This window comes from Rhipicephalus microplus, unplaced genomic scaffold (assembly GCF_043290135.1).
Source record: "Rhipicephalus microplus isolate Deutch F79 unplaced genomic scaffold, USDA_Rmic scaffold_19, whole genome shotgun sequence".
In the NCBI taxonomy this organism is placed as follows: Eukaryota; Metazoa; Arthropoda; class Arachnida; order Ixodida; family Ixodidae; genus Rhipicephalus; species Rhipicephalus microplus.
Window position 1 is genome coordinate 8615159 of NW_027464592.1, and position 24433 is coordinate 8639591.

Below are 24433 nucleotides of genomic sequence, written 5' to 3' on the forward strand. Positions count from 1 at the left end.
GCGAGCAGAAGTGGTGGGATACTGAGGTGCATAATGGGACGGTGGAGCCCAGCGGCTGCGGCAGTGACGTGCGATATGACCAACGCGTCGACAGTTGAAACATATGGGCCTAACATCAAGAGTACGCCATTGGGACGGATTGCGTTGTATGCGAGGAGCAGAAGGGGGACGAAAAGAAGGTGCAGCAGAGTATACGGCAGGTACAGGATGTAGGCCGACATTCGATAGCTCTTGACGAACGACGGCTTGTATCAAAGAAATCGTGCTCGGGGAAGGCGTAGGCGTCGGTAGTGGCGTGGCTACCGGTTGTGCTGCCTCGACCTCTCGACGAATGATGCGTGTGAGGTTCTCACATGGAGGGGCCTGGTGGAAGCCGTCGTCACACGAAGAGGTGGCCGCTGTGTTCGGAAGGCGCACGATGTTTTGGGCTACACGGCGGGCTTTAGCTTACTCGAGACGTCGGCATTCTTTAAGGATGTTGTCGATATGCTCGAGATGTTGTTAAAAACCAGCAGGTTGAAAGCATCATCGGCTATGCCTTTCAAGACGTGGTTAACCTTTTCGTCTTCGGACATGGACTGGTCGGCCTTGGAACAAAGGGCCAAAACGTCAAGAATGTAGGAGACGTACGATTCGGTAGAAGACTGGGCCCGTGTGGCAAGAGGCTTCTTCGCAGCGAGCTGACGACCAGATGAATCGCCAAACAGGTCACGTATCTTTTCTTTGAAGAGATCCCAGCTCGTTATGTCGGCTTCGTGGCTTTCAAACCATGTTCGGGGAGTGCCGTCCAAGTAGAAAAGCACGTTGGCGAGCATGAGCGTGGGATCCCAGCGGTGAGTTGCATTGACGCGCTCGTACCGCTTCAGCCAAGTGTCGAGGTCGATCGTACCATCACCGGAGAAAGTGCCGGGATCCCGGAGGTGCGGGAGTGTGACGTAGGTGGTGGCTGGGACTGACGAGGGCGGCGTAGAGGAAGTACCGGCAGTCGAAGCAGTCGAAAGCTCACCGATGGTGCGACCGCTGCGCGTCTCCATCGAGGTACAGGGGTCGTCCACCTCCACCAATAATGTTACGAGTAACTTCTTTAATAACCTATTTACAGCGCACAGAGCTCGACGAGTAAGATGGCGCCAGACCAGCTTCCAACGGAAAAAACCCACTTCGTCCTCCTCTTTCTTGCAGCCGTGTTTAGCCACATTTTCGTATCAATATGCTCCGCATCCTCCTCAGTGTTCCCCCGAGGGAAGCTGCGGGCAATTTTTTTCTTTGCGCTGACAGCTATGGAGAAATGTTCCGACAGTGATGAGAGTGTAGCACGACTGTCTCCGTGGCGCAACTGCTAGTGCGTGGCTGTTAAGCAAAAGGTTGGAGGTTCGAGCCCTCCCAGGAGCACTGTGTCGCTTTTTTTCTTTGCGCTGATAGCCTTGGAGAAACGTTCTGACAGTGGTGAGAGTGGAGCACGACTGTCTCTGTTGCGCAATTGGCTAGCGCGTTGAGCTGTTAACGAAAAGGTTGGAGGTTCGAACCCTCCAATGACCGGTGTGCCTTTTTTTTTGCGCTGATACCTTTGGAAAAATGTTCTGATGGTGGTGAGAGTGGAGCACGACTGTCTCCGTGGGACGATTGGCTAGCGCGTTGGTCTGTTAACCAAAATGATGGAGGTTCGAACCCTCCCAAAAGCGGTGTGTCTCTTTTTTTCTTTGCGCTGATACCTTCGGAAAAATGTTCTGATTGTGGTGAAAGTGGAGCATGACTACCTCCGTGACGCATTTGGCTAGCGCGTTCGGCTGTTAATCAAAAGGTTGGAAGTTCGAACCCTCCCATGAGCGGTGTGTCTCTTTTTTTCTTTGCGCTGATACCTTTGGAAAAATGTTCTGATGGTGGTGAGAGTGGAGCACGACTACCTCCGTGACGCAATTCGCTAGCGCGTTCGGCTGTTGACCAAAAGTTTGGAGGTTCGCGCCCTCCCGAGAGCGGTGTGTCTCTTTTTTTCTTTGCGCTTGATTGATTGATTGATTTGTGGGGTTTAACGTACCAAAACCATTTTCTTTGCGCTTATACCTTTGGAAAAATGTTCTGATGGTGGTGAGAGTGGAGCACGACTACTTCCGTGACGCAATTGGCTAGCGCGTTCGGCTGTTAATCAAAAGGTTGGAAGTTCGAGCCCTCCCGAGAGCGGTGTGTCTCTTTTTTTTCTTTGCGCTGATAGCTTTGGAGAAATGTTCTGACGGTGGTGAGAGTGGAGCGCGACTGTCTCCAAGGCGCAGTCTGCTTGTGCGTCGGCTGTTAAGCAAAAGGTTGGGCGTTCGAGCCCTCCCGGGACCAGTGTGTCACTTTTTTTCTTTGCGCTGATAGCTTTGGAAAATTGTTCTGATGGTGGTGAGAGTAGAGCACGACTACCTCCATGACGCAATTGGCTAGCGCGATTGGCTGTTAACGAAAAGGTTGGAGGTTCGAACCCTCCCATGAGCGGTGTGTCGCTTTTTTTTCTTTGCACTGATATCTTTGGAGAAGTGTTCTGACCGTGGTGAGAGTGGAGCGCGAACTGTCTCCATGGCGCAATTGGCTAGCGCGTTGGGCTGTTAACCAAAAGGCTGGAGGTTCGAACCCTCCCATGAGCGGTGTGTCTCTTTTTTTCTGTGCGCTGCTACATTTGGAAAAATGTTCTGATGGTGGCGAGAGTGGAGCACGACTACCTCCGTGACGCAATTGGCTAGCGCGTTCGGCTGTTGACCAAAAGTTTGGAGGTTCGAGCCCTCCCGAGAGCGGTGTGTCTCTTTTTTTGCTTTGCGCTGATAGCTTTGGAGAAATGTTGTGACGGTGGTAAAAGTGGAGCAAGGCTGTCTCCGTGGCACAATCTGCTAGTGCGCGGCTGTTAACCAAAAGGTTGGAGGTTCGAGCCCTTCCATGAGCGGTGTGTCGCTTTTTTTCTTTGCACTGATATCTTTGTAGAAGTGTTCTGACCGTGGTGAGAGTTAAGCACGACTGTCTCTGTGGCGCAATTAGCTAGCGCGTTCGGCTGTTAACCAAAAGGTTGGAGGTTCGAGCCCTCCCACGAGCGGTGTGTCGCTTTTTTTTCTTTGCGCTGATACCTTCGGAAAAATGTTCTGATTGTGGTGAAAGTGGAGCATGACTACCTCCGTGACGCATTTGGCTAGCGCGTTCGGCTGATAACCAAAACGTTGGAGGTTCGAGCCCTCCCGAGAGCGGTGTGTCTTTTTTTTTCTTTGCGCTGATAGCTTTGGACAAATGTTCTAACGGTGGTGAGAGTGGAGCACGACTGTCTCCGTGGCCCAATCTGCTAGTGCGTCGGCTGTTAACCAACAGGTTGGAGATTCGAGCCCTCCCGAAAGCGGTGTGTCTCTTTTAGATGCGGAAGCATCTTATACTCACGCCTTGTAGTGCGCCGTAGGCGCCGTCCGCAGCGCTTCTCGAACAGTCGACAGCTGACGCGCGCGCATGCGCCGTCGCGCCGTCGCCCACCATCTGTGCCGCGCACGCTTTTCCTTCGAGAACATTCGACAGCTGACAGCGCATGCGCCGTCGCGCTGTATATATACTCAAGGTCGGCGCTCGCTCGCTCAGTTGCCGCTCGTCGGTTGGTTTGTACGGCGCGTCGACGTCCAAGGTCGCGGTGAAATGAATTCCAACGAATCCACAAACACAATGATCGACGTCCCTTCGACCAGCGCCGCCCTTTCGCAAATGTGTGTACGTGTTCACTCATTTAACACCCCCTCCTACAACCACGTTAACCAATTAAGCCATCGACCCAAGTAAGTCGCAATTTAACACCCCATTTCACAACCACGTTAACCAATGTAGCCATCTACCCAAGTAAGTCGCACTTTAACACCCCGTTAACCAATTATATGCTCCGCATCCTCCTCAGTGTTCCCCCGAGGGAAGCTGCGGGCAATTTTTTTCTTTGCGCTGACAGCTATGGAGAAATGTTCCGACAGTAGTGAGAGAGGAGCACGACTGTCTCCGTGGCGCAAGTGCTAGTGCGTCGGCTGTTAAGGAAAAGGTTGGAGGTTCGAACCCTCCCATGAGTGGTGTGTCTCTTTTTTTCTTTGCGCTTATACCTTTGGAAAAATGTTCTGATGGTGGTGAGAGTGGAGCACTACAATCTCCGTGACGCAATTGGCTAGCGCGTTCGGCTGTTGACCAAACGTTTGGAGGTTCGAGCTCTCCCGAGAGCGGTGTGTCTCTTTTTTTTTGCGCTGATAGCTTTGGAGAAATGTTCTGACGGTGGTAAAATTGGAGCAAGGCTGTCTTTGTGGCGCAATCTGCTAGTGCGTCGGCTGTTAAGCAAAAGGTTGGAGGTTCGAGCCCTCCCGAGAGCGGTGTGTTCCTTTTTTTTTCTTTGCGCTGATAGCTTTGGAGAAATGTTCTGACGGTGGTGAGAGTGGAGCACGGCTGTTTCCGTGGCAGAATCGGCTAGCGCGATCAACTGTTATCAAAAAGCTTGGAGGTTCGAACCCTCCCGAGAGCGGTGTGTCTCTTTTTTTTCTTTGCGCTGATAGCTTTGGAGAAATGTACTGACGGTGGTGAGAGTGGAGCACGACTGTCTCCGTGGCGCAATCTGCTAGTGCGTCGGCTGTTGAGCAAAAGGTTGGAGGTTCGAGCCCTCTCATGAGCGGTGTGTCGCTTTTTTTTCTTTGCACTGATATCTTTGTAGAAGTGTTCTGACCGTGGTGAGAGTGGAGCATGACTGTCTCCGTGGCGCAATTGGCTAGCGCGTTCGGCTGTTAACCAAAAGGTTGGAGGTTCGAGCCCTCCCACGAGGGTGTGTCGCTTTTTATTTGTACTGATATCTTTGGAGAAGTGTTCTGACCATGGTGAGAGTGGTGCACGACTGGCTCCGTGGGACGATTGGCTAGCGCGTTGGTCTGATAACAAAAAGGATGGAGGTTCGAACCCTCCCATGAGTGGTGTGTCTCTTTTTTTCTTTGCGCTGATACCTTTGGAAAAATGTTCTGATGGTGGTAAGAGTAGAGCACGACAAGCTCCGTGACGCAATTGGCTGGCGCGTTCGGCTGTTGACCAAAAGTTTGGAGGTTCGAGCCCTCCCGAGAGCGGTGTGTCGGTTTTTTTTCTTTGAACTGATATCTTTTGAGAAGTGTTCTGACCGTGGTGAGAGTGGAGCACGCCTGTCTCCGTGGCGAAATTGGCTAGCGCGTTGGGCTGTCACCAAAAGGTTGGAGGTTCGAACCCTCCCATGAGCGGTGTGTCTCTTTTTTCTTTGCGCTGATACCTTTGGCAAAATGTACTGATGGTGGTGAAAGTGGAGCACGACTACCTCCGTGACGCAATTGGCTAGCGCGTTCGGCTGTTAACCAAAAGGTTGGAGGTTCGAGCCCTCCCATGAGCGGTGTGTCGCTTTTTTTCTTTGCACTGATATCTTTGGAGAAGTGTTCTGACCGTAGTGAGAGTGGAGCACGAAAGTCTCCGTGGCGCAATTGGCTAGCGCGTTGGGCTGTTAACCATAAGGTTGGAGGTTCGAACCCTCCCATGAGCAGTGTGTCTCTTTCTTTTCTTTGCGCTGATACCTTTGAAAAAATGTTCTGATGGTGGTGAGAGTGGAGCACGACTACCTCCGTGACCCAATTGGCTAGCGCGTTCGGGTGTAGACCAAAAGTTTGGAGGTTCGAGCCCTCCCGAGAGCTGTGTGTCTCTTTTTTTCTTTGCGCTGATAGCTTTGGAGAAATGTTCTGACGGTGGTGAGAGTGGAGCACTACTGTCTCCGTGGCGCAATCTGCTAGTGCGTCGGCTGTTGAGCAAAAGTTTTGAGGTTCGAGCCCTCCTGAGAGCGGTCTGTCTCTTTTTTTCTTTGCGCTGATAGCTTTGGAGAAATGTTCTGACGGTGGTGAGAGTAGAGCACGACTACCTCCGTGACGCAATTGGTTAGCGCGTTCGGCTGTTAACCAAACGGTTGGAGGTTCGAACCCTCCCGAAAGCGGTGTGTCTCTTTTTTCTTTGCGCTGACAGCTATGGAGAAATGTTCCGACAGTCATGAGAGTGGAGCATGACTGTCTCCGTGGCACAACTGCTAGTGCGTCGGCTGTTAAGCAAAAGGTTAGAGGTTTGAGCCCTCTCAGAAGCAGTGTGTCGCTTTTTTCTTTGCGCTGATAGCCTTGGAGAAACGTTCTGACGGTGGTGAGAGTGGAGCACGACTGTCTCTGTTGCGCAATTGGCTAGCGCGTTGGGCTGTTAACGAAAAGGTTGGAGGTTCGGACCCTCCCATGAGCGGTGTGCCTCTTTTTTTCTTTGCGCTGATACTTTTGGAAAAATGTTCTGATGGTGGTGAGAGTGGAGCATGACCACCTCCGTGACGCAATAGGCTAGCGCGTTCGGCTGTCAACCAAAAGGTTGGAGGTTTGAGCCCTCCCGAGAGCGGTGTGTCTCTTTTTTTGCGCTGATAGCTTTGGAGAAATGTTCTGATGGTGGTGAGAGTGGAGCACGACTACTTCCGTGACGCAATTGGCTAGCGCGTTCGGCTGTTCATCAAAAGGTTGGAAGTTCGAGCCCTCCCGAGAGCGGTGTGTTTCCTTTTTTTCTTTGCAGTGATAGCTTTGGAGAAATGTTCTGACGGAGGTGAGAGTGGAGCGCGACTGTCTCCATGGCGCAGTCTGCTTGTGCGTCGGCTGTTAATCAAAAGGTTGGAAGTTCGAGCCCTCCCGAGAGCGGTGTGTCTCTTTTTTTTCTTTGCACTGATATCTTTGTAGAAGTGCTCTGACCGTGGTGAGAGTGGAGCACGACTGTCTCCGTGGCACAATTGTCTAGCGCGTTGGTCTGTCAAGCAAAAGGTTGGAGGTTCGAGTCCTCCGTGGGAGCAGCGTGTCGCTCTTTTTCTTTGCGCTGATAGCTTTGGAGAAACGTTCTTACGGTGGTGAGAGTGGACCGCGGTTGGGTCCATGGTGCAAAGGCTAGCGCGATCGGCTGTTAACCAAAAGGTTGGAGGTTCTAGCCCTCCCTTGAGCGGTGTGTCACTTTTTTTCTTCGCACTGATATCTTTAAAGAAGTGTTCTGACCGTGGTGAGAGTGGAGCACGACTGTCTCTGTGGCGCAATTGGCTAGCGCGTTAAGCTGTTAACCATAAGGTTGGAGGTTCGAACCCTCCCATGAGCGGCGTGTCTCTTTTTTTCTTTGCGCTGATACCTTTGGAAAAATGTTCTGATGGTGGTGAGAGTGGAAAACGACTGTCTCCATGGTGCGATTCGCTAGCGCGTTGGGCTGTAACCAAAAGGTTGGAGGTTCGAGCCCTCCAATGAGCGGTGTGTCTCATTTTTTCTTTGCGCTGATACCTTTGGTAAAATGTACTGATGGTGGTGAAAGTGGAGCACGACTACCTCCGTGACGCAATTGGCTAGCGCGTTCGGCTGTTAACCAAAAGGTTGGAGGTTCGAGCCCTCCAATGAGTGGTGAGTCGCTTTTTTTCTTTGCACTGATATCTTTGGAGAAGTGTTCTGACCGTAGTGAGAGTGGAGCACGAAAGTGTCCGTGGCGCAATTGGCTAGCGCGTTGGGCTGTTAACCAAAAGGCTGGAGGTTCGAACCCTCCCATGAGCGGTGTGTCTCTTTTTTTCTGTGCGCTGCTACATTTGGAAAAATGTCCTGATGGTGGCGAGAGTGGAGCATGACTACCTCCGTGACGCAATTGGCTAGCGCGTTCGGCTGTTGACCAAAAGTTTGGAGGTTCGAGCCCTCCCGAGAGCGGTGTGTCTCTTTTTTTGCTTTGCGCTGATAGCTTTGGAGAAATGTTGTGACGGTGGTAAAAGTGGAGCAAGGCTGTCTCCGTGGCGCAATCTGCTAGTGCGTCGGCTGTTAAGCAAAAGGTTGGAGGTTTGAGCCCTCCTGAGAGCGGTGTTTCTCTTTTTTTCTTTGCGCTGATAGCTTTGGAGAAATGTTCTGACGGTGGTGAGAGTGGAGCACGACTGTTTCCGTGGCAGAATCGGCTAGCGCGATCAACTGTTATCTAAAAGGTTGGAGGTTCGAGCCCTCCCGAGAGCGGTGTGTCTCTTTTTTTTCCTTTGCGCTGATAGTTTTGGAGAAATGTTCTAACGGTGGTGAGAGTGGAGCACGACTGTCTCCGTGGCCCAATCTGCTAGTGCGTCGGCTGTTAACCAACAGGTTGGAGGTTCGAACCCTCCCATGAGCAGTGTGTCTCTTTCTTCTCTTTGCGCTGATACCTTTGAAAAAATGTTCTGATGGTGGTGAGAGTGGAGCACGACTACCTCTGTGACCCAATTGGCTAGCGCGTTCGGGTGTAGACCAAAAGTTTGGAGGTTCGAGCCCTCCCGAGAGCTGTGTGTCTCTTTTTTTCTTTGCGCTGATAGCTTTGGAGAAATGTTCTGACGGTGGTGAGAGTGGAGCACTACTGTCTCCGTGGCGCAATCTGCTAGTGCGTCGGCTGTAAAGCAAAAGGTTTGAGGTTCGAGCCCTCCTGAGAGCGGTCTGTCTCTTTTTTTCTTTGCGCTGACAGCTTTGGAGAAATGTTCTGACGGTGGTGAGAGTGGCGCACGACTGTTTCCGTGGCAGAATCGGCTAGCGCGATCAACTGTTATCTAAAAGGTTGGAGGTTCGAGCCCTCCCGAGAGCGGTGTGACTCTTTTTTTTCCTTTGCGCTGATAGTTTTGGAGAAATGTTCTAACGGTGGTGAGAGTGGAGCACGACTGTCTCCGTGGCCCAATCTGCTAGTGCGTCGGCTGTTAACCAACAGGTTGGAGATTCGAGCCCTCCTATGAGCGGTGTGTCGCTTTTTTTCTTTGCACTGATATCTTTGTAGAAGTGTTCTGACTGTGGTGAGAGTGGAGCACGACTTTCTCCGTGGCGCAATCGGCTAGCGCGTTCGGCTGTTAACCAAAAGGTTACAGGTTCGAACCCTCCCATGAGTGGTGTGTCTCTTTTTTTCTTTGCGCTGATACCTTTGAAAAATTGTTATGATGGTGGTGAGAGTAGAGCACGACTACCTCCGTGACGCAATTGGCTAGCGCATTCGGCTGTTAACCAAAAGGTTGGAGGTTCGAACACTCCCGAAAGCGGTGTGTCGCTTTTTTCTTTGCGCTGACAGCTATGGAGAAATGTTCCTACAGTGATGAGAGTGGAGCATGACTGTCTCCGTGGCACAACTGCTAGTGCGCCGGCTGTTAAGCAAAAGGTTAGAGGTTCGAGCCCTCTCAGGAGCAGTGTGTCGCTTTTTTCTTTGCGCTGATAGCCTTGGAGAAACGTTCTGATGGTGGTGAGAGTGGAGCACGACTGTCTCTGTTGCGCAATTGGCTAGCGCGTTGGGCTGTTAACGAAAAGGTTGGAGGTTCGGACCCTCCCATGAGCAGTGTGCCTCTTTTTTTCTTTGCGCTGATACTTTTGGAAAAATGTTCTGATGTTGGTGAGAGTGGAGCACGACCACCTCCGTGACGCAATAGGCTAGCGCGTTCGGCTGTCAACCAAAAGGTTGGAGGTTCGAGCCCTGCCGAGAGCGGTGTGTCTCTTTTTTTTCTTTGCGGTGATAGCTTTGGAGAAATGTTCTGACGGTGGTGAGAGTAGAGCGCGACTGTCTCCATGGCGCAGTCTGCTTGTGCGTCGGCTGTTAAGCAAAAGGTTGGAGGTTCGAGCCCTCCCGGGAGCAGTGTGTCGCTTTTTTTTCTTTGCGCTGATAGCTTTGGAGAAACGTTCTGACGGTGGTGAGAGTTGAGCGCGGTTGGGTCCATGGTGCAATGGCTAGCGCGAGTGGCTGATAACCAAAAGGTTGGAGGTTCGAGCCCTCCCATGAGTGGTGGTTCGCTTTTTTTTCTTTGCACTGATATCTTTGGAGAAGTGTTCTGACCATGGTGAGAGTGGAGCACGAACTGTCTCCATGGCGCAATTGGCTAGCGCGTTGGGCTGTTAACCAAAAGGCTGGAAGTTCGAATCCTCCCATGAGCAGTGTGTCTCTTTTTTTCTTTGCGCTGATACCTTTGGAAAAATGTTCTGATGGTGGTGAAAGTGGAGCACGACTACCTCCGTGACGCAATTGGCTAGCGCGTTCGGCTGTTGACCAAAAGTTTGGAGGTTCGAGCCCTCCCGAGAGCGGTGTGTCGCTTTTTTTTGCGCTGATAGCTTTGGAGAAACGTTCTTACGGTGGTGAGAGTGGACCACGGTTGGGTCCGTCGTGCAATGGCTAGCGCGATCGGCTGTTAACAAAAAGGTTGGAGGTTCTAGCCCTCCCTTGAGCGGTGTGTCACTTTTAGATGCGGAGCATCTAATACTCGAGGCTTGTAGTGCGGCGCCGTCCGCAAGCTTCCTCCTCCTTCTTCCACCATCTGTGCATCCCTTCCTCCTCTACACACTGCGCGCGCTTCACTCCTCCACCATCTATGCACCCTTCCTCCTCTACACACCGCGTGCGCTTCTCCTCTTCACGAACATTCGCTAGCTGTATAATGTAGCGCGTATGCGCCGTCACGCTTCGAGAACATCGGCAGCTGACGCGCGCGCATGCGCCGTTGCGCTTCTCCCCCTTCTCGAACAATCGACAGCTGACAGTGCATGCGCCGTCGCGCTGTATATATACTCAAGGTCGGTGCTCGCTCGCTCAGTTGCCGCTCGTCGGTTGGTTTGTACGGCGCGTCGACGTCCTAGGTCGCAATGATCGACGTCCCTTCGACCAGCGCCGGTCAAAGTGTTGGCGAAACCGCAACCAAGTCGTCGTCCGAAGACAAAGCAGCGCGGAGAAGAGCTCGCGACGCCGAACGTAAACGTCGGCGTCGAGCGGAAGATGCTCAAATTAGAGAACGTGAAGCCGCTGAGAGACGTCAGCGTCGAGCAGCGGCACCGGATTCGGCCGCTTTGAAACGTAAGCGTCGAGAAGAGGACCCGGACTTTCGAAAACAGGATACGTGTCGTACGTGTTCACTCATTTACCACCCCTCCTACAACCACGTTAACCAATTTAGCCAGCGACCCAAGTAAGTCGCACTTTAACACCCCGTTAACCAATTATATGCTCCGCATCCTCCTCAGTGTTCCTCCGAGGGAAGCTGCGGGCAATTTTTTTTCTTTGCACTGATATCTTTGGAGAAGTGTTGTGACTGTGATGAGAGTGGAGCACGACTGTTTTTGGCGCAATTGGCTAGCGCGTTGGGCTGTTAACCAAAAGGTTGGAGGTTCGAACCCTCCCATGAGCGGTGTGTCTCTTTTTTTCTTTGCGCTGATACCTCTGGAAAAATGTTCTGATGGTGGTGAGAGTGGAGCACGACTACCTCCGTGACGCAATTGGCTAGCGCGTTCGGCTGTTAACCAAAAGGTTGGAGGTTCGAGCCCTCCCATGAGCGGTGTGTTTTTTTTCTTTGCGCTGATACCTTTGGAAAAATGTTCTGATGGTGGTGAGAGTGGAGCACGACTACCTCCGTGACGCAATTGCCTAGCACGTTCGGCTGTTCACCGAAAGGTTGGAGGTTCGAACCCTCCCGAGAGCGGTGTGTCTCTTTTTTTTCTTTGCACTGATAGCTTTGGAGAAATGTTCTGACGGTGGTGAGAGTGGAGCACGACTGCTTCCGTGGCAGAATCGGCTGGCACGATCCACTGTTAACTGAAAGGTTGGAAGTTCAAGCCCTCCCGGGAGCAGTTTGTCGCTTTTTTTGCGCTTACAGCTGTGGAGAAACGTTCTGACGGTGGTGAGAGTGGAGCACGACTGTCTCTGTTGCGCAACTGGCTAGCGCGTTGGGCTGTTAACGAAAAGGTTGGAGGTTCGGACCCTCCCATGAGCGGTGTGCCTCTTTTTTTCTTTGCGCTGATACTTTTGGAAAAATGTTCTGATGGTGGTGAGAGTGGAGCACGACCACCTCTGTGACGCAATAGGCTAGCGTGTTCGGCTGTCAACCAAAAGGTTGGAGGTTCGAGCCCTCCCGAGAGCGGTGTGTCTCTTTTTTTTTGCGCTGATAGCTTTGGAGAAATGTTCTGATGGTGGTGAGAGTGGAGCACGACTACTTCCGTGACGCAATTGGCTAGCGCGTTCGGCTGTTAATCAAAAGGTTGGAAGTTCGAGCCCTCCCGAGAGCGGTGTGTCTCTTTTTTTTCTTTGCGGTGATTGCTTTGGAGAAATGTTCTGACCGTGGTGAGAGTGGAGCACGACTGTCTCCATGGCGCAATTGGCTAGCGCGTTGGGTTGTTAACCAAAAGGTTGGAGGTTTGAACCCTCCCATGAGCGGTGTGTTTTTTTCTTTGCGCTGATACCTTTGGAAAAATGTTCTGATGGTGGTGAGAGTGGAGCACGACTACCTCCGTGACGCAATCGCCTAGCACGTTCGGCTGTTCACCGAAAGGTTGGAGGTTCGAACCCTCCCGAGAGCGGTGTGTCTCTTTTTTTTCTTTGCACTGATAGCTTTGGAGAAATGTTCTGACGAAGGTGAGAGTGGAGCGCGACTGCTTCCGTGGCAGAATCGGCTAGCACGATCCACTGTTAACTGAAAGGTTGGAAGTTCAAGCCCTCCCGGGAGCAGTGTGTTGCTTTTTTTTGCGCTGACAGCTGTGGAGAAACGTTCTGACGGTGGTGAGAGTAGAGCACGACTGTCTACGTGGCGCATTTGGCTAGCGCGATCGGCTGTTTACCGAAAGGTTGGAGGTTCGAGCCCTCCCGGCAGCGGCGTTTCGCTTTTTTCTTTGCCCTGACAGCTATGGAGAAATGTTCCGACACTGGTGAGAGTGGAGCACGACTGTATCCGTATCGCAATCTGCTAGTGCGACGGCTGTTAAGCAAAAGGTTGGAGATTCGAGCCCTCCCATGAGCGGTGTGTCGCTTTTTTTTCTTTGCACTGATATCTTTGTAGAAGTGTTCTGACCGTGGTAAGAGTGGAGCACGACGGTCTCCGTGGCGCAATTGGCTAGCGTGTTCGGCTGTTAACCGAAGGGTTGCAGGTTCGAACCCTCCCATAAAAGGTGTGTTTCTTTTTTTTGCGCTGATACCTTTGGAAAAATGTTCTGATGGTGGTGAGAGTGGAGCACAACTACCTCCGTAACACAATTGGCTAGCGCGTTCGGCTGTTAATCAAAAGGATGCAGGTTCGAGCCCTCCCGAGAGCGGTCTCTTTTTTTTTCTTTGCGCTGATAGCTTTGGAGAAATGTTCTGACGATGGTGAGAGTGGAGCACGACTGTCTCCGTGGCGCAATCTGCTAGTGCGTCGGCTGTTAAGCAAAAGGTTGGAGGTTCGAGCCCTCCCGGGAGCAGTATGTCGCTTTTTTTCTTTGCGCTGATAGCTTTAGAGAAACGTTCTGACGCTGGTGAGAGTGGAGCGCGGTTGGGTCCGTGGTGCAATGGCTAGCGCGATCGGCTGTTAACCAAAAGATTGGAGGTTCGAGCCCTCCCATGAGCGGTGTGTCACCTTTTTTTCTTTGCACTGATATCTTTGGAGAAGTGTTTTGACCATGGTGAGAGTGGAGCACGACTGTCTCCGTGGTGCAATTGGCTAGCGCGTTGGGTTGTTAACCAAAAGGTTGGAGGTTTAACCCTCCCATGAGCGGTGTGTTTTTTTTCTTTGCGCTGATACCTTTGGAAAAATGTTCTGATGGTGGTGAGAGTGGAGCACGACTACCTCCGTGACGCAATTGCCTAGCACGTTCGGCTGTTCACCGATAGGTTGGAGGTTCGAACCCTCCCGAGAGTGGTGTGTCTCTTTTTTTTCTTTGCACTGATAGCTTTGGAAAAATGTTCTGACGGTGGTAAAAGTGGAGCAAGGCTGTCTCCTTGGCGCAATCTGCTAGTGCGTCGGCTGTTAAGCAAAAGGATGGAGGTTCGAACCCTCCCAAAAGCGGCGTGTCTCTTTTTTTTGCGCTGATACCTTTAGAAAAATGTTCTGATTGTGGTGAAAGTGGAGCATGACTACCTCCGTGACGCAATTGGCTAGCGCGTTCGGCTGACAACCAAAAGATGCGACGTTCGAGCCCTCCCGACAGCGGTGTGTCTCTTTTTTCTTTGCGCTCACAGCTGTGGAAAAATGTTCCGACAGTGGTGAGAGTGGGGCACGACTGTCTCCGTGGCACAATCTGCTAGTTCGTCGGCTGTTAAGCAAAAGGTCGGAGGTTCGAGCCCTCCCCGAGAGCAGCGTGTCGCTTTTTTTCATTGCGCTGATAGCTTTGGAGAAACGTTCTTACGGTGGTGAGAGTGGACCGCGGTTTGGTCCGTGGTGCAATGGCTAGCGCGATCGGCTGTTAACCGAAAGGTTGGAGGTTCTAGCCCTCCCATGAGCGGTGTGTCACTTTTTTTCTTCGCACTGATATTTTTGAAGAAGTGTTCTGACCGTGGTGAGAGTGGAGCACGACTGTCTCTGTGGTGCAATTGGCTAGCGCGTTTAGCTGTTAACCATAAGGTTGGAGGTTCGAACCCTCCCATGAGCGGTGTGTCTCTTTTTTTCTTTGCGCTGATACCTTTGGAAAAATGTTCTGATGGTGGTGAGAGTGGAAAACGACTGTCTCCATGGTGCAATTCGCTAGCGCGTTGGGCTGCTAACCAAAAGGTTGCAGGTTCGAACCCTCCCATTAGCGGTGTGTCTCTTTTTTTCTTTGCGCTGATACCTTTGAAAAAATGTTCTGATGGTGGTGAGAGTGGAGCACGACTACCTCCGTGACGCAATTGGCTAGCGCGTTCGGGGGTTGACCAAAAGTTTGGAGGTTCGAGCCCTCCCGAGAGCGGTGTGTCGCTTTTTTTCTTTGCGCTGATAGCTTTGGAGAAAACTTCTGATGGTGGTGAGAGTGGAGCACGACTGTCTCCGTGGCGCAATCTGCTAGTGCGTCGGCTGTTATGCAAAAGGTTTGAGGTTCGAGCCCTCCTGAGAGCGGTGCGTCTCTTTTTTTTCTTTGCGCTGATAGCTTTGGAGAAATGTTCTGACGATGGTGAGAGTGGCGCACGACTGTCTCTGTTGCGCAATTGGCTAGCGCGTTGGGCTGTTAACGGAAAGGTTAGAGGTTCGAACCCCTCCATGAGCGGTGTGTATCTTTTTTTCTTTGCGCTTTACCTTTGGAAAAAATTTCTGATGGTGGTGAGAGTGGAGCACGAACTGTCTCCATGGCGCTATTGGCTAGCGCGTTGGGCTGTTAACCAAAAGGCTGGAGGTTCGAACCTTCCACTGAGCGGTGTGTCTCTTTTTTTCTTTGCGCTGATAGCTTTGGAGAAATGTTCTGATGGTGGTGAGAGTGGAGCACGACTACTTCCGTGATGCAATTGGCTAGCGCGTTCGGCTGTAATCAAAAGGTTTGAAGTTCGAGCCCTCCCGAGAGTGGTGTGTCTCTTTTTTTTCTTTGCGCTGATAGCTTTGGAGAAATGTTCTGACGGTGGTGAGAGTGGAGCGCGACTGTCTCCGTGGCGCAGTCTGCTAGTGCGTCAGATGTTAAGCAAAAGGTTAGAGGTTCAAGAACTCCCGGGAGCAGTGTGTCGCCTTTTTTCTTTGCGCTGATAGCTTTGGCGAAACGTTCTGATGGTGGTGAGAGTGGAGCGCGGTTGGGTCCGTGGTGCAATGGTTAGCGCGATTGGCTGTTAACCAAGAGGTTGGAGGTTCGAGCCCTCCCATGAGCGGTGTGTCTCTATTTTTCTTTGCGCTTTACCTTTGGAAAAAAGTTCGGATGGTGGTGAGAGTGGAGCACGACTACCTCCGTGACGCAATTGGCTAGCACGTTCGGCTGTTGACCAAAAGTTTGGAGGTTCGAGCCCTCCCGAGAGCGGTGTGTCTCTTTTTTTTTCTTTGCGCTGATAGCTTTGGAGAAATGTTCTGACGGTGGTAAAAGTGGAGCAAGGCTGTCTCCGTGGCGCAATCTGCTAGTGCGTCGGCTGTTAAGCAAAAGGTTGGAGGTTCGAGCCCTCCCGAGAGCGGTGTGTCTCTTTTTTTCTTTGCGCTGATAGCTTTGGAGAAATGTTCTGATGGTGGTGAGAGTGCAGCACGACTGTTTCCGTGGCAGAATCGGCTAGCGCGATCAACTGTTATCAAAAAGGTTGGAGGTTCGAGCCCTCCCGAAAGCGGTGTGTCTTTTTTCTTTGCGCTGATAGCTTTGGAGAAATGTTCTGACGGTGGCGAGAGTGTACCACGACTGTCTCCGTGGCGCAATCTACAAGTGCGTCGGCTGTTAACCAAAAGGTTGGAGGTTTGAACCCTCCCATGAGCGGTGTGTCGCTTTTTTTTCTTTGCACTGGTATCTTTGTAGAAGTGTTCTGACCGTGGTGAGAGTGGAGCACGGCTGTCTCCGTGGCGCAATTGGCTAGCGCGTTCGGCTGTTAACCAAATGGTTGGAGGTTCGAGCCCTCCCACGAGCGGTGTGTCGCTTTTTTTTCTTTGCACTGATATCTTTGGAGAAGTGTTCTGACCGTAGTGAGAGTGGAGCACGACTGTCTCCGTGGGACGATTGGCTAGCGCGTTGGTCTGTTAACCAAAAGTATGGAGGTTCGAACCCTCCCAAAAGCGGTGTGTCTCTTTTTTCTTTGCGCTGATACCTTTGAAAAAATGTTCTGATGGTGGTGAGAGTGGAGCACGACTACCTCCGTGACGCAATTGGCTAGCGCGTTCGGGGGTTGACCAAAAGTTTGGAGGTTCGAGCCCTCCCGAGAGCGGTGTGTCTCTTTTTTTCTTTGCGCTGATAGCTTTGGAGAAAACTTCTGATGGTGGTGAGAGTGGAGCACGACTGTCTCCGTGGCGCAATCTGCTAGTGCGTCGGCTGTTATGCAAAAGGTTTGAGGTTCGAGCCCTTCTGAGAGCGGTGCGTCTCTTTTTTTTCTTTGCGCTGATAGCTTTGGAGAAATGTTCTGACGATGGTGAGAGTGGCGCACGACTGTCTCTGTTGCGCAATTGGCTAGCGCGTTGGGCTGTTAACGGAAAGGTTAGAGGTTCGAACCCCCCCCCCATGAGCGGTGTGTATCTTTTTTTCTTTGCGCTTTACCTTTGGAAAAAAGTTCTGATGGTGGTGAGAGTGGAGCACGAACTGTCTCCATGGCGCTATTGGCTAGCGCGTTGGGCTGTTAACCAAAAGGCTGGAGGTTCGAACCTTCCACTGAGCGGTGTGTCTCTTTTTTTCTTTGCGCTGATAGCTTTGGAGAAATGTTCTGATGGTGGTGAGAGTGGAGCACGACTACTTCCGTGATGCAATTGGCTAGCGCGTTCGGCTGTTAATCAAAAGGTTTGAAGTTCGAGCCCTCCCGAGAGTGGTGTGTCTCTTTTTTTTCTTTGCGCTGATAGCTTTGGAGAAATGTTCTGACGGTGGTGAGAGTGGAGCGCGACTGTTTCCGTGGCGCAGTCTGCTAGTGCGTCAGATGTTAAGCAAAAGGTTAGAGGTTCAAGCCCTCCCGGGAGCAGTGTGTCGCTTTTTTTCTTTGCGCTGATAGCTTTGGCGAAACGTTCTGATGGTGGTGAGAGTGGAGCGCGGTTGGGTCCGTGGTGCAATGGTTAGCGCGACTGGCTGTTAACCAAGAGGTTGGAGGTTCGAGCCCTCCCATGAGCGGTGTGTCTCTTTTTTTCTTTGCGCTTTACCTTTGGAAAAAAGTTCTGATGGTGGTGAGAGTGGAGCACGACTACCTCCGTGACGCAATTGGCTAGCACGTTCGGCAGTTGACCAAAAGTTTGGAGGTTCGAGCCCTCCAGAGAGCGGTGTGTCTCTTTTTTTTTCTTTGCGCTGATAGCTTTGGAGAAATGTTCTGACGGTGGTAAAAGTGGAGCAAGGCTGTCTCCGTGGCGCAATCTGCTAGTGCGTCGGCTGTTAAGCAAAAGGTTGGAGGTTCGAGCCCTCCCGAGAGCGGTGTGTCTCTTTTTTTCTTTGCGCTGATAGCTTTGGAGAAATGTTCTGATGGTGGTGAGAGTGGAGCACGACTGTTTCCGTGGCAGAATCGGCTAGCGCGATCAACTGTTATCAAAAAGGTTGGAGGTTCGAGCCCTCCCGAAAGCGGTGTGTCTTTTTTCTTTGCGCTGATAGCTTTGGAGAAATGTTCTGACGGTGGCGAGAGTGTACCACGACTGTCTCCGTGGCGCAATCTACAAGTGCGTCGGCTGTTAACCAAAAGGTTGGAGGTTTGAACCCTCCCATGAGCGGTGTGTCGCTTTTTTTTCTTTGCACTGGTATCTTTGTAGAAGTGTTCTGACCGTGGTGAGAGTGGAGCACGGCTGTCTCCGTGGCGCAATTGGCTAGCGCGTTCGGCTGTTAACCAAAAGGTTGGAGGTTCGAGCCCTCCCACGAGCGGTGTGTCGCTTTTTTTTCTTTGCACTGATATCTTTGGAGAAGTGTTCTGACCGTAGTGAGAGTGGAGCACGACTGTCTCCGTGGGACGATTGGCTAGCGCGTTGGTCTGTTAACCAAAAGGATGGAGGTTCGAACCCTCCCAAAAGCGGTGTGTCTCTTTTTTCTTTGCGCTGATACCTTTGGAAAAATGTTCTGATTGTGGTGAAAGTGGAGCATGACTACCTCCGTGACGCAATTGGCTAGCGCGTTCAGCTGATAACCAAAAGGTTGGAGGTTCGGCCCTCCCGAGAGCGGTGTGTCTCTTTTTTCTTTGCGCTGACAGCTATGGAGAAATGCTCCGACAGTGGTGAGAGAGGAGCACGACTGTTTCCGTGGCAAAATGTGCTAGTTCGTCGGCTGGTAAGCAAAAGGTTGCAGGTTCGAGTCCTCCCCGAGAGCAGCGTGTCGCTTTTTTTCTTTGCGCTGATAGTTTTGGAGAAACGTTCTAATGGTGGTGAGAGTGGACCGCGGTTGGGTCCGTGGTGCAATGGCTAGCGCGATCGGCTGTTAACCAAAAGGTTGGAGGTTATAGCCCTCCCATGAGCGGTGAGTCACTTTTTTTCTTTGCACTGATATCTTTGAAGAAGTGTTGTGACCATGATGAGAGTGGACCACGACTGTTTTTTGGCGCAATTGGCTAGCGCGTTGGGCTGTTAACCAAAAGGTTGGAGGTTCGAACCCTCCCATGAGCGGTGTGTCTCTTTTTTCTTTGCGCTGATAGCTTTGGAGAAATGTTCTGACGGTGGTGAGAGTGGAGCGCGACTGTCTCCGTGGCGCAGTCTGCTAGTGCGTCGGCTCTTAAGCAAAAGGTTGGAGGTTCGAGCCCTCCCGGGAGCAGTGTGTCGCTTTTTTTTCTTTGCGCTGATAGTTTTTGAGAAACGTTCTAATGGTGGTGAGAGTAGAGCGCGGTTGGGTCCGTGGTGCAATGGCTAGCGCGATTGGCTGTTAACCAAAAGGTCGGAGGTTCGAGCCCTCCCGAGAGCGGTGTGTCTCTTTTTTTTCTTTGCACTGATATCTTTGTAGAAGTGCTCTGACCGTGGTGAGAGTGGAGCACGACTGTCTCCGTGGCGCAATTGGCTAGCGCATTGGTCTGTCAAGCAAAAGGTTGGAGGTTCGAGTCCTCCCCGGGAGCAGCGTGTCGCTCTTATTCTTTGCGCTGATAGCTTTGGAGAAACGTTCTTACGGTGGTGAGAGTGGACCGCGGTTGGGTCCGTGGTGCAATGGCTAGCGCGATCGGCTGTTAACCAAAAGGTTGGAGGTTCTAGCCCTCCCTTGAGTGGTGTGTCACTTTTTTTCTTCGCACTGATATCTTTAAAGAAGTGTTCTGACCGTGGTGAGAGTGGAGCACGACTGTCTCTGTGGCGCAATTGGCTAGCGCGTTAAGCTCTTAACCATAAGGTTGGAGGTTCGAACCCTCCCATGAGCGGCGTGTCTCTTTTTTTCTTTGCGCTGATACTTTTGGAAAATGTTCTGATGGTGGTGAGAGTGGAAAACGACTGTCTCCATGGTGCAATTCGCTAGCGCGTTGGGCTGTAACCAAAAGGTTGGAGGTTCGAGCCCTCCCATGAGCGGTGTGTCTTTTTTTTCTTTGCGCTGATACCTTTGAAAAAATGTTCTGATGGTGGTGAGAGTGGAGCACGACTACCTCCGTGACGCAATTGGTTAGCGCGTTCGGGTGTTGACCAAAAGTTTGTAGGTTCGAGCCCTCCCACGAGCGGTGTGTCGCTTTTTTTCTTTGCACTGATATCTTTGGAGAAGTGTTCTGACCGTGGTGAGAGTGGAGCACGACTGTTTTCGTGGGACGATTGGCTAGCGCGTTCGGCTGTTGACCAAAAGTGTGGAGGTTCGAGCCCTCCCGAGAGCGGTGTGTCTCTTTTTTTTCTTTGCGCTGATAGCTTTCGAGAAATGTTCTGACGGTGGTAAAAGTGGAGCAAGGCTGTCTCCGTGGCGCAATCTGCTAGTGCGTCGGCTGTTAAGCAAAAAGATGGAGGTTCGAACCCTCCCAAAAGCGGTGTGTCTCTTTTTTTCTTTGCGCTGATACCTTTAGAAAAATGTTCTGATTGTGGTGAAAGTGGAGCATGACTACCTCCATGACGCAATTGGCTAGCGCGTTCGGCTGACAACCAAAAGGTTGGAGGTTCGAGCCTTCCCGAGAGCGGTGTGTCTCTTTTTTCTTTGCGCTGACAGCTATGGAGAAATGTTCTGACAGTGGTGAGAGTGGAGCACGACTGTCTCCGTGGCACAATCTGCTAGTTCGTCGGCTGTTAAGCAAAAGGTCGGAGGTTCGAGCCCTCCCCGGGAGCAGCGTGTCGCTTTTTTTCTTTGCGCTGATAGCTTTGGAGAAACGTTCTTACGGTGGTGAGAGTGGACCGCGTTTGGGTGCGTGGTGCAATGGCTAGCGCGATCGGCTGTTAACCAAAAGGTTGAAGGTTCTAGCCCTCCCATGAGCGGTGTGTCACTTTTTTTTCGCACTGATATCTTTAAAGAAGTGTTCTGACCGTGGTGAGAGTGGAGCACGACTGTCTCTGTGGCGCGATTGGCTAGCGCGTTAAGCTGTTAACCATAAGGTTGGAGGTTCGAACCCTACCATGAGCGGTGTGTCTCTTTTTTTCTTTGCGCTGATAGCTTTGGAGAAATGTTCTGACTGTGGTGAGAGTGGAGCACGCCTGTCTCCGTGGCGCAATCTGCTAGTGCGGCGGCTGTTATGCAAAAGGTTTGAGGTTCGAGCCCTCCTGAGAGCGGTGTGTCTCTTTTTTTTCTTTGCGCTAATAGCTTTGGAGAAATGTTCTGACGATGGTGAGAGTGGCGCACGACTGTTTCCGTGGCGCAATCTGCTAGTGCGTCGGCTGTTAACCAAAAGGTTGGAGATTCGAGACCTCCCATGAGCGGTGTGTCGCTTTTTTTTCTTTGCACTGATATCTTTGTAGAAGTGTTTTGACCATGGTGAGAGTGGATCACGACTGTCTCCGTGGCGCAATTGGCTAGCGTGTTCGGCTGTTAACCAAAAGGTTGCAGGTTCGAACCCTCCCATGAGTGGTGTGTCCCTTTTTTTTTCTTTGCCTACCGATGAAGGCGGAAATGTCGAGGCCCGTGTGCTCTGATTTGGTGCACGTTAAAGAACCCCAGGTGGTCAAAATTTCCAGAGCCCTCCACTACGGCGTCTCTCATAATCATATCGTGGTTTTGGGACGTTAAATCACACAAATCAATCAATTTTTTTCTTTGCGCTGATACCTTTGGAAAAATTTTTTGATGGTGGTGAGAGTAGAGCACGGCTACCTCCATGACGCAATTGGCTAGCGCGTTCGGCTGTTAACCAAAAGGTAGGAGGTTCCAGCCCTCCCGAAAGCGGTGTGTCTCTTTTTTCTTTGCGCTGACAGCTATGGAGAAAGGTTCCGACATTGTTGAGAGTGGAGCACGACTGTCTTCGTGGCGCAACTGCTAGTGCGTCGGCTGTTAAGCAAAAGGTTGGAGGTTCGAGCCCTCCCAGGAGCAGTGTGTTGCTTTTTTTCTTTGCGCTGATAGCCTTGGAAAAACGTTCTGACGTTGTTGAGAGTGGAGCACGACTGTATCTGTTGCGCAATTGGCTAGCGCATAGGGCTGTTAACGAAAAGGTTGGAGGTTCGAACCCTCCCATGAGCGGTGTGTCTCTTTTTTTCTTTGCGCTTTACCTTTGGAAAAAAGTTCTGATGGTGGAGAGAGTGGAGCACGACTACCTCCGTGACGCAATTGGCTAGCGCGTTCGGCTGTTAACCACAAGGTTGGAAGTTCGAGCCCTCCCATGAGCGGCGTGTCTCTTTTTTTCTTTGCGCTTTACCTTTGCAAAAAAGTTCTGATGGTGGTGAGAGTGGAGACAGAACTGTCTCCATGGCGCTATTGGCTAGCTCGTTGGGATGTTAACCAAAAGGCTGGAGGTTCGAACCCTCCACTGAGCGGTGTGTCTCTTTTTTTCTTTGCGCTTTACCTTTGGAAAAAAGTTCTGATGGTGGAGAGAGTGGAGCACGACTACCTCCGTGACGCAATTGGCTAGCGCGTTCCGCTGTTAACCAAAAGGTTGGAAGTTCGAGCCCTCCCGAGAGCGGTCTGTCTCTTTTTTTTCTTTGCGAAATGGAGAAAAGCTTTGGAGAAATGTTCTGACGGTGGTAAAAGTGGAGCAAGGCTGTCTCCGTGGCGCAATCTGCTAGTGCGTCGGCTGTTAAGCAAAAGGTTGGAGGTTCGAACCCTCCCATGAGCGGTGTGTCTCTTTTTTCTTTGCGCTGATAGCTTTGGAGAAATGTTCTGACGGTGGTGAGAGTGGAGCGCGACTGTCTCCGTGGCGCAGTCTGCTAGTGCGTCGGCTCTTAAGCAAAAGGTTGGAGGTTCAAGCCCTTCCGGGAGCAGTGTGTCGCTTTTTTCTTTGCGCTGATAGCTTTGGAGAAACGTTCTGATGGTGGTGAGAGTGGAGCGCGGTTGGGTCCGTGGTGCAATGGTTAGCGCGATTGGCTGTTAACCAAAAGGTTTGAGGTTCGAGCCCTCCCATGAGCGGTGTGTCTCTTTTTTTCTTTGCACTGATATCTTTGGAGAAGTGTTCTGACCATGGTGTGAGTGGAGCACGAACTGTCTCCGTGGCGCTATTGGCTAGCGCGTTGGGCTGTTAACCAAAAGGCTCGAGGTTCGAACCCTCCACTGAGCGGTGTGTCTCTTTTTTTTTCTTTGCGCTGATATCTTTGGAGAAATGTTCTGACGGTGGCAAAAGTGGAGCAAGGCTGTCTCCGTGGCGCAATCTGCTAGTTCGTCGGCTGTTAGGCAAAAGGTTGGAGGTTCGAGTCCTCCCCGAGAGCAGCGTGTCGCTTTTTTTCTTTGCGCTGATTGCTTTGAAGAAACGTTCTTACGGTGGTGAGAGTGGACCGCGGTTGGGTCCGTGGTGCAATGGCTAGCGCGATCAGCTGTTAACCAAAAGGTTGGAGGTTCTAGCCCTCCCATGAGCGGTGTGTCACTTTTTTTCTTCGCACTGATATCTTTAAAGAAGTGTTCTGACCGTGGTGAGATTGGAGCACGACTGTCTCTTTGGCGCAGTTGGCTAGCGCGTTAAGCTGTTAACCATAAGGCTGGAGGTTCGAACCCTCCCATGAGCGGTGTGTCTCTTTTTTTCTTTGCGCTGATACCTTTGGAAAAATTTTCTGATGGTAGTGAGAGTGGAAAACGACGGTCTCCATGGTGCAATTCGCTAGCGCGTTGGGCTGTTAACCAAAAGGTTGGAGGTTCGAACCCTCTCATGAGCGGTGTGCCTTTTTTTCTTTGCGCTGATACCTTTGAAAAAATGTCCTGATGGTGGTGAGAGTGGAGAACGACTACCTCCGTGACGCAATTGGCTAGCGCGTTCGGGTGTTGACCATAAGTTTGGAGGTTCGAGCCCTCCCGAGAGCGGTGTGTCTCTTTTTTTCTTTGCGCTGATAGCTTGGGAGAAATGTTCTGACGGTGGTGAGAGTGGAGCACGGCTGTCTCCGTGGCGCAATCTGCTAGTGCTTCGGCTGATATCCAAAAGGTTGCAGGTTCGAACCCTCCCATGAGCAGTCTGTCGCTTTTTTTCTTTGCGCTGATAGTCTTGGAGAAACGTTCTGACGGTGGTGAGAGTGGAGCACGACTGTCTCTGTTGCGCAATTGGCTAGCGCGTTGGGCTGTTAACGAAAAGGTTGCAGGTTCGAACCCTCCCATGAGCGGTGTGGCTCTTTTTTTCTTTGCGCTTTACCTTTGGAAAAAAGTTCTGATGGTGGTGAGAGTGGAGCACGACTACCTCCGTGACGCAATTTGCTAGCGCGTTCGGCTGTTAACCAAAAGGTAGTAGGTTCGAGCCCTCCCGAGAGCGGTGTGTCTCTTTTTTTTCTTTGCGCTTATAGCTTTGAAGAAATGTTCTGGCGGTGGTGAGAGTGGAGCACGACTGTTTCCGTGGCAGAATCGGCTAGCGCGATCAACTGTTATCAAATAGGTTGGAGGTTCGAGCCTTCCCGAAAGCGGTGTGTCTTTTTTCTTTGCGCTGATAGCTTTGTAGAAATGTTCTGACGGTGGTGAGAGTGGAGCACGACTGTCTCCGTGGCGCCATTGGCTAGCGCGTTCCGCTGTTACCCAAAAGGTTGGAGGTTCGAGCCCTCCCACGAGCGCTGTGTCGCTTTTTTTTTCTTTGCACTGATATCTTTTGAGAAGTGTTTTGACCATGGTGGGAGTGGAGTACG